The 12,484-nt window shown below is 49.4% G+C and overlaps 1 protein-coding gene across 6 annotated transcripts in view; it reads right to left on the reverse strand.

The window, feature by feature from the left end:
• The window catches only part of Cacna1c (calcium voltage-gated channel subunit alpha1 C), a 610,552-nt gene that overhangs the window by 513,760 nt on the left and 84,308 nt on the right, over positions 1–12,484 (reverse strand). The gene's annotated exons all lie outside the window — the stretch shown is intronic.

Here is a 12,484-nt window from a genome sequence, read left to right on the forward strand (position 1 = left end):
AAAGGCCAGGCACAGAATCACATGCCTGCAATCCTAGCACTTGAAAGATATAAGCAGAAGGATCAGAAGCTTAAGTCAAGCTTCAACTACAAAGCAAGTCTCTGCCTGCCTGTGTCAAATAAACAAATTAAGTAAGTAAACACATATAATATGTGATGCTGAGGAGTTTGTGACAAGGACAAGAAACTGTACTAGAAGCCTGCTAGAGAGTGGAGAGTGCCTGTCTCCCCAGAGGGCCACCAAGAACTATCCAAGAACAGGCTAGAACAAGGTTACACATCCACAGGCCTTAGGACTAGTCCTAACTGAACTGAAGGGCTCGAAGGGGCCTGGCAGAAACCGAACTAAATCATTAGCCAGAGCATAGGCTGACGAGAGGAAATGCCAGAGAAAGGCCCCATAGCTCCAGCTAGAGAAGACCTAGCCTTTGGCTCTTCATCCACAACACTGTCACAGAAGAAACAAAAGCAAGTCTGAGGGCAGCTCCATGAGGAGACAGATGTTTTCCCAAAGTGGGGAGCAGATTTCTCTTCCAATTCTTCCCCACATAAATTGCTATTGTTTTGATCTGAAATGTCCCTTAAAGGCCTTGGTGTTGAAGGCTTGCTTACTAGCCTTCAGTCATTTATAAACATAGCAATTCTTTAGGAGGTGGGGCCTGGTGGGAGGATGTTAGGTCATTGGGGATACTGGAACTCTAACCCCTCCTTTCTCCTTGCCACAAGGTGAACATCCTTACTCCTACACATACTCCCTGTCATGACGTCTTGCTTCACCACTGGCCCCAAAGCCAACAGACCATGAAGATGACAGATTTCTGAGACTCTGCCACAGGATAACCCTTCCCTCTGTATAAGTTGATTATTGCAGATATTTTTAAGTGGGAGCCGACAATGGAAAAGTAATAGAAGAATTTTTATTTGTTCTACTTTTAAATACCAACAGATGTAGTTTTCAACCTCATGGGAAATGTTGTATATACCCACCCCATTATAAAAATGAATTATACTAAGCACAAGCAAGTGACACGCCAAGAATTGTACCTGACACATGCTAGGTGCTCAGTGACTACTAGGTAATACTCCTGGCCCATTGTAAAATATAAAAAGGTTGATTGCTTCAGTACAAGGATCCCCCCTTAAATAAAAATTAAAACATGAACGGCTCTACAGATCCTGGGACCAGAGGCCAGAATAGCAAGTTGCAAAGTAGATGCAGAAGGTTCCCAGCATGCTCTTTGATTATGAGACTGTTCTTATTTTAGAAAATTAAAAAGTTAATCCTACAACTTAAGATGGAACATTTAAGCCCTTCCCCATTTAATAATTGTCTCTTTATCTACAAACAACCAGGATTTTTGCCAATTAAAAAAAGAACAAGAAGAAGAACTTGGTTCATTTTCTAAAAGCAAGGTGTATTTTTGAAGCAAAGTTTTTTCTTTCCAGCCTGTCTGTCTCTCTGTACGGGGCAGAACTGAAGAGATCTGATGAACTCAACATTGGAAAGGAGAGCACAGCATCAAGTAGTCTCTGGTCCACTTCTATCTGTAAACAGCCTGCACATGCAAAAATGGGCCCATTTGGCTTTGGACTTGAAACTGAAAGCAAGGAACCATGTGCTGTGTCTGTGAGAAGGTGAGATGTTAGCTGGCCCCATAAGGTAGCCCCCCACCCCTGCACAACCCAGGTCCTGAACCCCAAGTTGGAATGACAGTACAGATGAAGCCTTAGCCCCAGCATCTTACTGATAAGTCACCGATAGTTACTGACGGTTGTCAAGACGAGCTCTCAATGTCAAAATATCAGCCTTACCTTGACTAGTTTGTTTGGGTTTTTGGTTTCTGGTTTTTGGTTTTACTCACTTCTTCCTTGATTATTCAGTTATAAGGCAAGCCAACTCAGACTCTTTCGTTTGATCTTATGCTTTCATCTTTAAAATTCTGGAGTACCTCAGGCCTCCAGTAACACTTGTGAAATGCTGTCAACGTTGTTTCAATGTGTTGTTTTCTTAAACTCAGATACTATAACTCTCCAACCCAAGAGAGCTTGGTGCAGAAGGGAAGTCCCCAAACAAAAACAGCTCTTAAACCACATCTACTAGGGAGGGGGCGCAAAATCATGGATTCTGTGTTTCTGTGGACACATATGGACTTTCACTCTGCAGTTTAAGAAGTTATTTTTAAGCCTTTCCAATGATAGATACCTCCCACCCCCTCTCAACTCTGTTCCTAAAATCTAATGCCTCAGACATTAATTGAAGTCAGTACCTCAGCAGAGGCAGGAGATTGAAGAAGCGGGAGAGGTGGAGGGGTTCACTGCACAAAGCCCACCCGGCAACCCTAAAACAGTATGGGTGCTTAGCCCGCCCTCAGAGTGGTCTGGAAAAGGCAGGAAATGGAGCCTCATGACAAGTTTCTAATAACATGCAGCCCAAATGACCCTTTTGGAGCCTCAAATGAAAACAGAAATTGTTCCTGAGGTTTCTTTAACCATCAAATAGTAGAACCTAGAAAGTAAACTCTGAAAAGACATCTCGTTCATCCTTCTAAGAACATGAATACAAAAATTCTAACTCCTGTCCCTGTGTGTGTCCACACACCACAGACACACAGACACACAAATATACACATGCACACACAAGCACACCACATAAGACCATCTAGCAGTTAAGGTATCATGGAGATTTTTGTGGTGTTTTGAAATGGTAGAAACAGAGGGGCCAGGTCTTTGACAGTCCCCCCTGTTTTCTTTCAGTTCCCTGGGAAAGAAGCAGTCTATTTTCAACCTTCATTTGGCTCTCAGATGCCAATGCCCAAACCTCCCCTCTTACAGAACCTTAAGCCCATTCTTAAATTGAGTCCAAGTCCACAGGTAGTAACTGTATGCCCTGTGACCTTCCCCAAGCTCCCTGAACACAGCATGGTCAGCCAGGCCTCTTGTCCCTTTCTGTCACATTTTGATGCCCTGACTTTCTAAAGTAGCCCTCTTTTCACAACCACACACTCTGTGAGGTGACCCTTGGTTCCCCCGTCACCCCACTGGAATCCCTCTCCCACATAACACACATTGGGAACTCAAGCAGAGCCCTTGAATGTCCCCAAGGCCCCATATTCATGCGTTAAAGGGGACAGCACAGAGTCAGTGCCACTTCGCTTGTTGCCATGACAAGTGACTACCTCTAAGAGTTTTCAAACTGTGGAAGCAGCTCTGGCCTGCTGAGGCCTCCTGGCCTCATCTACATGGAATCAGCAAGACCTAGGCACTGGCAAACCACAGCCAAGTAGTGATTGTTTGATCACATGGGCCTCAGCTCCACAGATCACCATGTCCGTCCTGTTCTGCTACATCTGCGAGAGCCCAGCTGTAGCCTAGGCACCGGGCTCTGGAATGGCACTGACAATATCTCATTTTCCCTGAGGGAGTCTGTCACTTGTCCTGTCACTACTACTCATTTTATTCAGTATGTAACCTTGAGGAACAGTAAACAAGTGTTTACTAAATTACTTTGATGCTGACAGCCAGGACTCCAAATGTCATTTCATTTAGCAGAATGTTTAACATGTTGCTAAGTATTTAGCACCTGATATGTCGCTAAACAATTCCCCATGCCACTCTCTTTTTGATTCAGTTATTCTATCCTCTATGGTACCTAACATTAACTTAAGCCACAGAGAGACTAAAGCAGACTAAACTCTGGCTATCTTGCTAATCAGTCTTTGTTTTTAATGCCTTCGGCCAGGTTTCCCCAACAGGCCAGGAGCTTTCTTCAGTTTATTCTGGGGAAAAAAAAAAAAAAAAAAAAAAAAAAAAAAAAAAAACCCTCATCTTCTCCATTCTTCAGGGGACAGCAAGAAAGAGCTGGTGTGGCTCGCTACTGACCAGTAATTCCTACACGGCACAGAGCTGTAACACCAGGCTGCCACAAGCACTGTAAAAGGAAGACGGCAGCACCAGCCACTCACACACTTTCTTAGCTAGGTTCTTCAGTCCTCATAGAACCTGCCATAATGACTCAAAAACTTGGGGCAACAGAGATCAGAAGACAGCGTCGGGAGTTGGAAAGGGGCAGTTAATGGCAGAATGAACTTCAGTGACTTCCTGCCTTGATCTCTGGGGCCTTCCTGTCACCACCTAGCAGGAGATGGCTGAGGCAGAAATCAATGGGGAAATGTGCTCACAGCTCTTAGTCTTCCCCTTAGCAAAGTTAAGGGAATGCCTTCTTGCTGTGGAGCTGCTGATGGTCTTTGTAACCCCACAGCATCTTCAGGTTATCTCAGACTTGTCTAGCTTGCGGACGGTGGGCCTACTAGTTTTTGGACTAGCCCTTTCAAAGGATGAAGGAAACCAGCATGTGGCCATGGTGTATTCAGCTGCCCATCCAAAGGTTTCCTCAAGGCTCTGTGGGGGATGTTGTCCATATCCTAGATCAACAGAAGTCTGAGGTAAGGACACGCAATGTACTCAAACAGTCCAAAGGGGAAGATCCATGCAGGGACTTGGGGAGTCCTTCATTCTTCAAGGCCTCCAGTGAATAGTGCCATGGAGACATATGGTGGTCTTTAAGGTCCTCTGCACCAGGCCATGAGGGAACAGGTTCTCCATCTTCCAGTGTCTTTCCTCACCTCCGTGGCCCTGGAGCCCATAGCCTGACTCTTAAGCCCTGTAGCGCCACCTACTGGTGGAGGCAGAAGTCAGCTGTACTGATGGTCCTAAGAAATCTGTTCCTGCAAGATTATTGTCAATAAGACATCCAACCCCTGCAATGAGCCATACTTATATTAGGAAATAGACTCAAAAGGTCAGCAAGGCCTCGAAACCCTCCATTTAATGTTCCCACTGGCTCCTTTAGAATATTCTATTCACAGATGAACCTACCAAAAGCAGTTTTGAGTGGAAGAGGCAAATAAACAAATACTAAATCATTTCCAAGACTCTAAAAGATAGTTGGGAGCAGGGGTACTGGCTCACCACTGTGCTAAAAAAAGCACTGTTATCCTTGTGGCATATACTTTTACAGAATAAGTCTCCACTTAATAGAAGACACACACACCATTTTAGGAGACTTTATAGTCAACATTCTTTTGCATAACACCCAGGGTGGGGTGCATTAAGTCTTATGTGATCTGCTTCCAGAGGCTTGTCTAATTCTCTGTGTGTGCATACATTTAATCATTATTACATGTGTTCTGTGGAAATAAACAAACATTGATTCTCTTACACCATGTTGGTATGTTGAAAAGCACCCAGCCATTCCCAGGCACAGCATTTGGAATGCAAAAGAAAGAGAAGAAGAAGAAGAAGAAGAAGAAGAAGAAGAAGAAGAAGAAGAAGAAGAAGAAGAAGAAGAAGAAGAAGAAGAAGAAGAAGAAGAAGAAGACCTCCTTTCCCCAGCTTCCTCCCTGCAACTTGCAGAAAAGGATAAACTGATGTCAAGTCAGGATTTCTTATAAGCTCCATAAGCTGAGGGGCAAGTCATTCAGCTATTGGACCCTTTGAAAAGAGTTAACTGTGATCGTTGTATTATTGCCGTATTTTAAATGATAATTGCTATTCTCTTCTCGTATGGCTAAGTGGTTTAAAGAAAAAGCACACTGTGTTTTTCCCTCCCCTCTGCCTTGTCTCCAGCAGACAGGGGACATTCTGATGGGTTTGTTTAAATGGTTGACTATTAAGAAATTCACTTGCTAGCTGGAACCTACACTGGATAATCAATCCAGAAAAGCAGAAGACTGGAATAGGACCAGAGCCGAGAGGGAAGAGGAAGCAAAGCACAGCCTGCATATGTAACCTCCAGCCTGAAGCCTGAGGACAGAGCTCTTCCTTCCCTCAACTTCTAGCTTGTTTCATGGTGCTGGCCTCGGACCTCCACAGTCTGCCCCTAAGCTCACAGGTACACATACACCACTGAAAAGCTGTGAGAAGGAAATGCGCTCAGTCCTTACAAGCCAGTCAGGAGAGAAGGAAACAGCCACCTGGCAACTTATTTGGTTCTCCACTCTGATTGGTCACCGCTGCTGTTCTGAGGTCATCGCTTGGCTCCTCTTCTCCCTGCCTTCTGAAACTCTAGCCCCCAACTATGTTTCATCAGCCAGGAGTTACTAAGCCAGCCACTTCTTTCTTGTAAATATTCACACTCCTCCAGGTCTGTCCTTCCCACCTCTGCCACCTTCCCCAACCCTCCTCAAAAGAAGCCTAGCCAATCAAGAGAAAGAAGGTGGGAGGCAGAGGGGGACAAGGACCCTGGCGCTCTTTTACCTAAGAACCGCATCTAGGGATGGAGGCGAAAGTGCTCCTGTGAATTATGTAACCACTGCAGCTCTGAGGGAGAGTACCATCCAGGTTCTATAGTGCCTGCTGGCTCTCTGCTGGAAAGGTAGAGTTCCCGGTCACTGCTGCCTCCTCTTCCCCTACATCCTCCTCCAAAACCTGTAGGGCTATTGCTCCTGCATTGAATGCCTGCTCCCGGAGGGGGTTGGGGATACCGTTGAGAAGCAAAGTAGCAAAAGACAAGAAGCAGAGTAAGAAAGTAAGCTAAGAAGGGCTTCATCCTATACTACTAGGAGATCTCACCAACTATGGGCATACCTGTTTTACAAAGATGTCTTGCCCTAGGCAGTAACCGCTGGGACAACACTGTTGGGTTCTCCTCTGCCAAGTTGTTTAGACTGAGGGCATGGGCAGAACCTGAAAAGGCTAGCCCACCCCCACTCTTCAAAAATATCACTGTTTCCTCTGTGTCTCATTCTCTCCTCCTCCTAAACCATCCATAACTCCACCAGCTAGGAAAGGGATTTGAGGACAGATGAAGGGTAGGGGTAGATAATCCAGAGACAGGCTGCTCTTATGACATAAAAGACCTAGTACCCATGCCCCTGGACAAGTCTTTCTTCTTAAGGAGGCCAACATCCCAACACTGCTACCCAAGATGGGAAGCAGAAAAACAGCTGGCCCTAAATCAGCTTCCGGATGAAAGAAGACCAGCTGTAAAGCCAGCTCCCCAGCAGCCTTAATCTGCAAAAGCAATGGCCCTGTCCCCAAATGGTGACAATAGGGTAAACGGAGGAATATCAGGCCTGGAGACTACTTCCACAAGGATGGGCGCTAAGGAGAGTCACTAAGAAGTACCCTGGCAAGGCAAGGAAAGACACATTGGAAGAGCCATGGTAGCTGCTGAGGGCAAAAGAGAAAGGGAACAGTCAACCCACGGGGCAGGGACCCGGTAGAAAGGGCATCTTGGGACTGCAAGACACTTCAGCTTGATCACCTTAATCACTAAGCAATGTCAAAAATAATAACTTGTCGATGAGGAGCGGGGAGGAGAGGGAGAAAGTTTCCAAGAAGTGGGGAGTTACCAGAAAGCCATTCACCATTAGAGGGGAGCTGGTGACACTTGATGCCCAGGATGGAGATGCTTAGAGAACACTAAGTATGGAGCCTCAGAGCTAGTCACACCCTTTCATGATTCCCTGAAAACATGGAAAAGCAAAGCCCACACACATTACTGGGGCTTCTAACCGCTTTCCATCCTCAGGTGCGAGTCCACACTAGGGTGCGAACAGTAACACACCCGGCGTGGGCCCTCTCGGGGTCACTGGCAGTGGAGAGGTGGGCGGTGTTGAGGAGCCGGAGAGCTAGGAGAGAGGAGGCGCGCTGAGACGCACAGCTGCAGCCCCCGCCCCCACCCCCACCCGCGACCCGGAGCGCACTGCCCGAGGAAGTGGCGTCGGGAAGAGTGGACGCGGGGCAGCCTGGGGGGCCACCGGCGCGGGGCTGGTCTCCGTGGGGTGCGCGCGAGCGCGCGCGTTCCCTGCCGCGCCCCAGCAAAGCAAGGGACCCCGAAAGCAGCCGCTCCCCGGCTCACCGTGGCCAAACTGGCCGGCCGGGCTTTCGAGGCAAAGGCGAGAAATCCAGGCAGCGCTGACACTTGGGGAACTTTCCCCCTCGCTCGGGATTTCATGGGAACCACATGCTCCGAAGAAGCCCGGCCGCGGAGGGGGAGGGGCGGGAATTTTCCGCTCCGGCTCGCACGGCGGCTCGGCCGGCTCCCGCGGGCTCCCGCGCGCGGCGTTGGCGCCCCTCGCGCACGCGGCGCGGGCCGCTCCACCGGGACCCGCCGTGGGCAGCGCGGGCGAGCCGGGCGAGGCGCAGGGGTCCCGCTTACCTTGGTGGTTTTCCTCTGGAACGTACATCCTCGTGTTTTCATTGACCATTGGCCAAAAACTGCTTGGAAAGGAGAAGCCACAAAGAGGAAGAAATGCAGCAACAGCCGCGAGCGGCTCCGGATGGATCCCTCCTCCGAGGCCGGCGGCTCTCGCGCAAATCCAGGAAGCCGTGGATCCGCAGTGGTTCTTGCTCCCTTCGGGTGATTACCTGATCCCCATTATTGCACCAAACACCAAAAACTGCTGCTTTCCACTACCGCCTCCTTTCGTGAGATTGTAATGCATCCTCAGTACATCCGGGCCCCTTCCAAGAATTTAGCACCGCACCTCTGGCGGCTACACCATTTGAAAATAAAAATGATAATAATAATAAATGGAGAGGCAGAGCGAGAAGAGGCGCAAAGGCGAGGCGAGGGAGAGCGGCGGGCCCGCGGCGCCGGTGGACCACGAGCCGCCAGGGGGCCCGAGGCGTCTCCGGCCCGCCCAGGGCGATCGCCGCGAGGCCCCGACCCGCGATCTTCGGCGACGGCAGCCGCGAACACCTGAGGGCGAGCCCGCGGGAAGCGCCGCCGTCGCCGCCACCGCCACTGCCGCTGCCGCTCCGGGCCGCGCCGCGCCGAGCGCCGTTCTGGCAGGGAGCTGTTTCTGCAGAGGCAGCGAGAGGGAGACACCGGGCGCGAGAGCGCGGCGCGGCCTCCCTCCTCCCTCCAGCCCCGCCGCGCCCGCGCCCGCCCCTGCCCGCGCCCGCCCGCCCGCCCGCCCGCCCGCCCGGCGCGCCGGAGCAGACGAGCTGAACGCTTCCAGATGTGGCGGCGGCGCGCGGCGGGGACCGGATCCCGAGTGGAGCGGCGGCGCCACGCGAGAACCCCCTGGCTTCGCGACGACGGGGAACGAGCTCGGGCTCGGACACACCTCCGAGAGCCCAGCTGCAAGACCCTCACCCTCCCGAGGCCCCGCGGCCACCGCGCGTCCCTGGAGGTACCCCCCCCCCTCCACCCGCCACGCCAGCAAGGCCTGGGAGGGGAATCCCGGCAACACGGACTACAGTGTGCCCAACTCCCGGCCTCTTTCACATCGACCTAACGAAACAGCAAAATGAGCCGTGATTCTGTTGATCGATTACAATCAGAGCGGTTGTAGAAGTGACACATACAGGCGAGGATGGGCAGATGGGCGGGGAGAGAGAAAGAGCCCAAGAGGCGGAGCCTCGTGGGCATGGCAGCGGTGGTGCCCAGATGTCTGAACAGATTAATACAGCCAGGTTTGCTCCCTCCTTGGGGTCAGGCGAGCACGTGTTCTGCCAGTGTCTCCTTACCTACTTCTCTTAATTATTTCTGCCACCCTGGCGGGGAGCTATGAAGCACTTCTCCCTGACTCTCGCCGTCACAGTAATATGCTTGGCACCTCCTGCACGCACGACCCTCTAGATGGGGCTGGTGAGCCCATTCTGGAAGGGCCTACCACTGGGAAACCCCATCTAGATATCAAATCTTAGAGGGCTTCACTCCCTGTCTCCAGGTTCCCTAAGAGACCCTATCATCAACGTGGCTTTAAACAAGGCGAAGTGTTTGTCGGCTGCAAACCTCCAGTCTACATGTTCCTTCTGAACCATAGGCCAGCCAACCTGCCCTTTTCACTACAGAATCAAACCTCTTATGTCCAGGCCTGCTCCTCATACAGCCTTCCTCCAACTCAGCTGATTCCTCTCATTGCTCATGCAAGAACCCTGGAGTCATCTTGATTTGATCTCTCCCACCACCTCACATCACTGTATCGTGGAATTCATCTCAGACAGAACACAGTGCAACCTCCCCTCGCTTTTCTGCTGCCCGCGTCTATGGCTGAGCCAATGTTCTACACCTGGCGTTCTGCAATAGCTGGTTCTCTAGTCGCCCTTCTCTTCTCCAGTACATTCTCCTCACAACAGTTGTAACAATCCACTTCAAAGGGTGCTCCTCTAACCCAGACCCTCGAGTGGCCTCTGTCACTTTATTGAAAGTGACAATATGCTACAAGGACTGCAGGAACGGCTGGGTACGACTTCCGTCACTTACTTTTCCTATTCCTTCCCCTTGCTGTTCCTCCAAGCACGCCAGAAATGATCCCCTCACCCTGCACGCATGCCCTGCCCATACAAAGCCTTTGTCCCCGTGCTCTTAGTCTTCCCCTGAGTAAACACTGCAACCTGCCAACCCCCAGCAGCAGTTCTCAGATCCTTGTACTCTGTTTTTTACGTTGTTTCTTCGTGCTAACATAGAGTATAGCTTATTTATTTATTACGTTGTTCTCTCTCTCTCTCTCTCTCTCTCTCTCTCTCTCTCTCTCTCTCTCTTTCTCTCTTTCTCTCTCTCTCTCTCTCTCAAAAAAGACGTCTTGCCCATCATCAGTATACAGAATGATGTCCATTGTCAGTATATGGAGCAAAGTCTGGTAGGTAGCAGATAACTACTACATTCATGTTGGGTGAGTGAATGAACGAATGTCCCCAGACGTTTCAGGAGTACCACTCACTGCATCATCTCAAAATGCCTCCCTGGCCACTGCTTGAGGAGCCAAAAGCTTACCACTCCTCATTTTCCTTTGTGCAGTGGTTTGTGTCGCCAGGTTTAAATGCAAGCCCCCCCTCAGCCCCCCACCGAAGACCAGAAAGGTATTAAACTCAAGGGTGATCTAACTGTTTGTTGTTGCAGTTGCTGTTCTAAGGGGTGTGTCTTTGCCATCCTGGTATGTGATTACTCAACTCGAAACCTCCAGTCTGAAAAAGAAAATTAGAAATTGCACAGTCCCATTTTGGGGGGGGAGCTTATTGGCCTGCATCTCAAGGGCAAGTGTGGTTGATTGTATAAGCCAATAATAAAATTGGTCTGCAGTCCCATTGTGCCCTGTGGCACAAGAAGAGTGATGGTTAAGATTGTCCCATACTCTGTGCCAGCCATGGAGCAATGCTCTACAGGCATTGCCTCACCGGCTCCACGCTGCTACAGCGTAAGGTAGGAATTATTGTCTGTTTTAGAGATTCGAGAAGCGAAAACTCATGCGCCATGGCCGGGGCACCCAACTGGGACCTCATCCAGGAGAACCTGACATCAAATTCATTTTCTTGTATTTATCTTGCTCTCTGCTGAGTGGATAGCCAAGGATGACATGGTGGGGGGGGGGGTTGCAAGAGCTGACTACAGAATATACTTCACAAAATGCTGTGGGATTGAGAAGCAAACCCTTGTGTGTTAGGGGGGGTCGCATGTTTGATTGACAGCCTAACTTTCCTGTAAGTAGGCAAATACTATCTCCAAGCTGCTTCCGTTTCGTTTTTTTCAGTCCTCTTTTCAGCTGTTAGTGTGTTCTTTCCTTCCAGAGAGAGAGAGAGAGAGAGAGAGAGAGAGAGAGAGAGAGAGAGAGAGTTAGTTTCCTAAGTATTTGGTCTTCAAAGTACGCCCATATCCCACTTTCTAACTTTGGAAGCCAGCCCTGAGTGTTCTTTTGCAAGGTAACAAATTCTCCACCCACTAGAGACCATTTAGAATTATGATGCAGGGCTGTGGGAGGTGGCAGTAGGGGGAGAAGCTGCCTGCCTCTCTCCCTGAGAGTTTTGACCCTAGCTACAAGTGTTCTCTCTTCTCCACTTGCACCCCAAGTCTTTTCCTGTGCCAGGCCTGCCACACAGTATTGGACCTGCACACATGCTCTCCCATCCCCAAGACACACACACCTTCCATGTCTTAAGAAAGTGAACTATGCTCCCTCCTATACACAGCGCTTTGTACATACAGATACTCTTCACGTACGACTTACTCCGGATAAGATTCTACTCCATACAAATGCTTCCTTTGGGAGAAATTAAGGGTACAGTGAACAAGTTAATTGCAGTGTGTTTGTATGGGTGGGGAAACCTGAAACTAATCTAAACATAATGTTGGTTAAATAATAATATTTCAAAATTATTGATGTCCTGTGTGTGTGAAGTCACTTGCACAGCCCTGTGAGATGCTTCTGTGACCATGTCACAAGGGAGAAAACAAAGACAGAGAGGTTTGTTCACTTGCTCACACTTTGACAGACCGAAGTGCGGGATTCGAACCCCAATGATCTCAGCAGTCTGTCTTCCTCCACTTCCTCCACTGGTCTCTTCACCGCTCCATGTATAAACTAGGGTATGTGAGCATAGACAAATAAACTGGCATAAGTTATACTACAGAGATGTATTAGTGGTAAGGAAAACCCAGTTATGAGATATCACATCATGTATGGGTCCTTCCTTTTTTAAGGATGTGAATTCTTGAACTAGGAAAAAGACAGTGGGGAATCCCACCAATCTGCTGACAG

Source organism: Arvicanthis niloticus, chromosome 9, assembly GCF_011762505.2.
Source record: "Arvicanthis niloticus isolate mArvNil1 chromosome 9, mArvNil1.pat.X, whole genome shotgun sequence".
NCBI lineage: Eukaryota > Metazoa > Chordata > Mammalia > Rodentia > Muridae > Arvicanthis > Arvicanthis niloticus.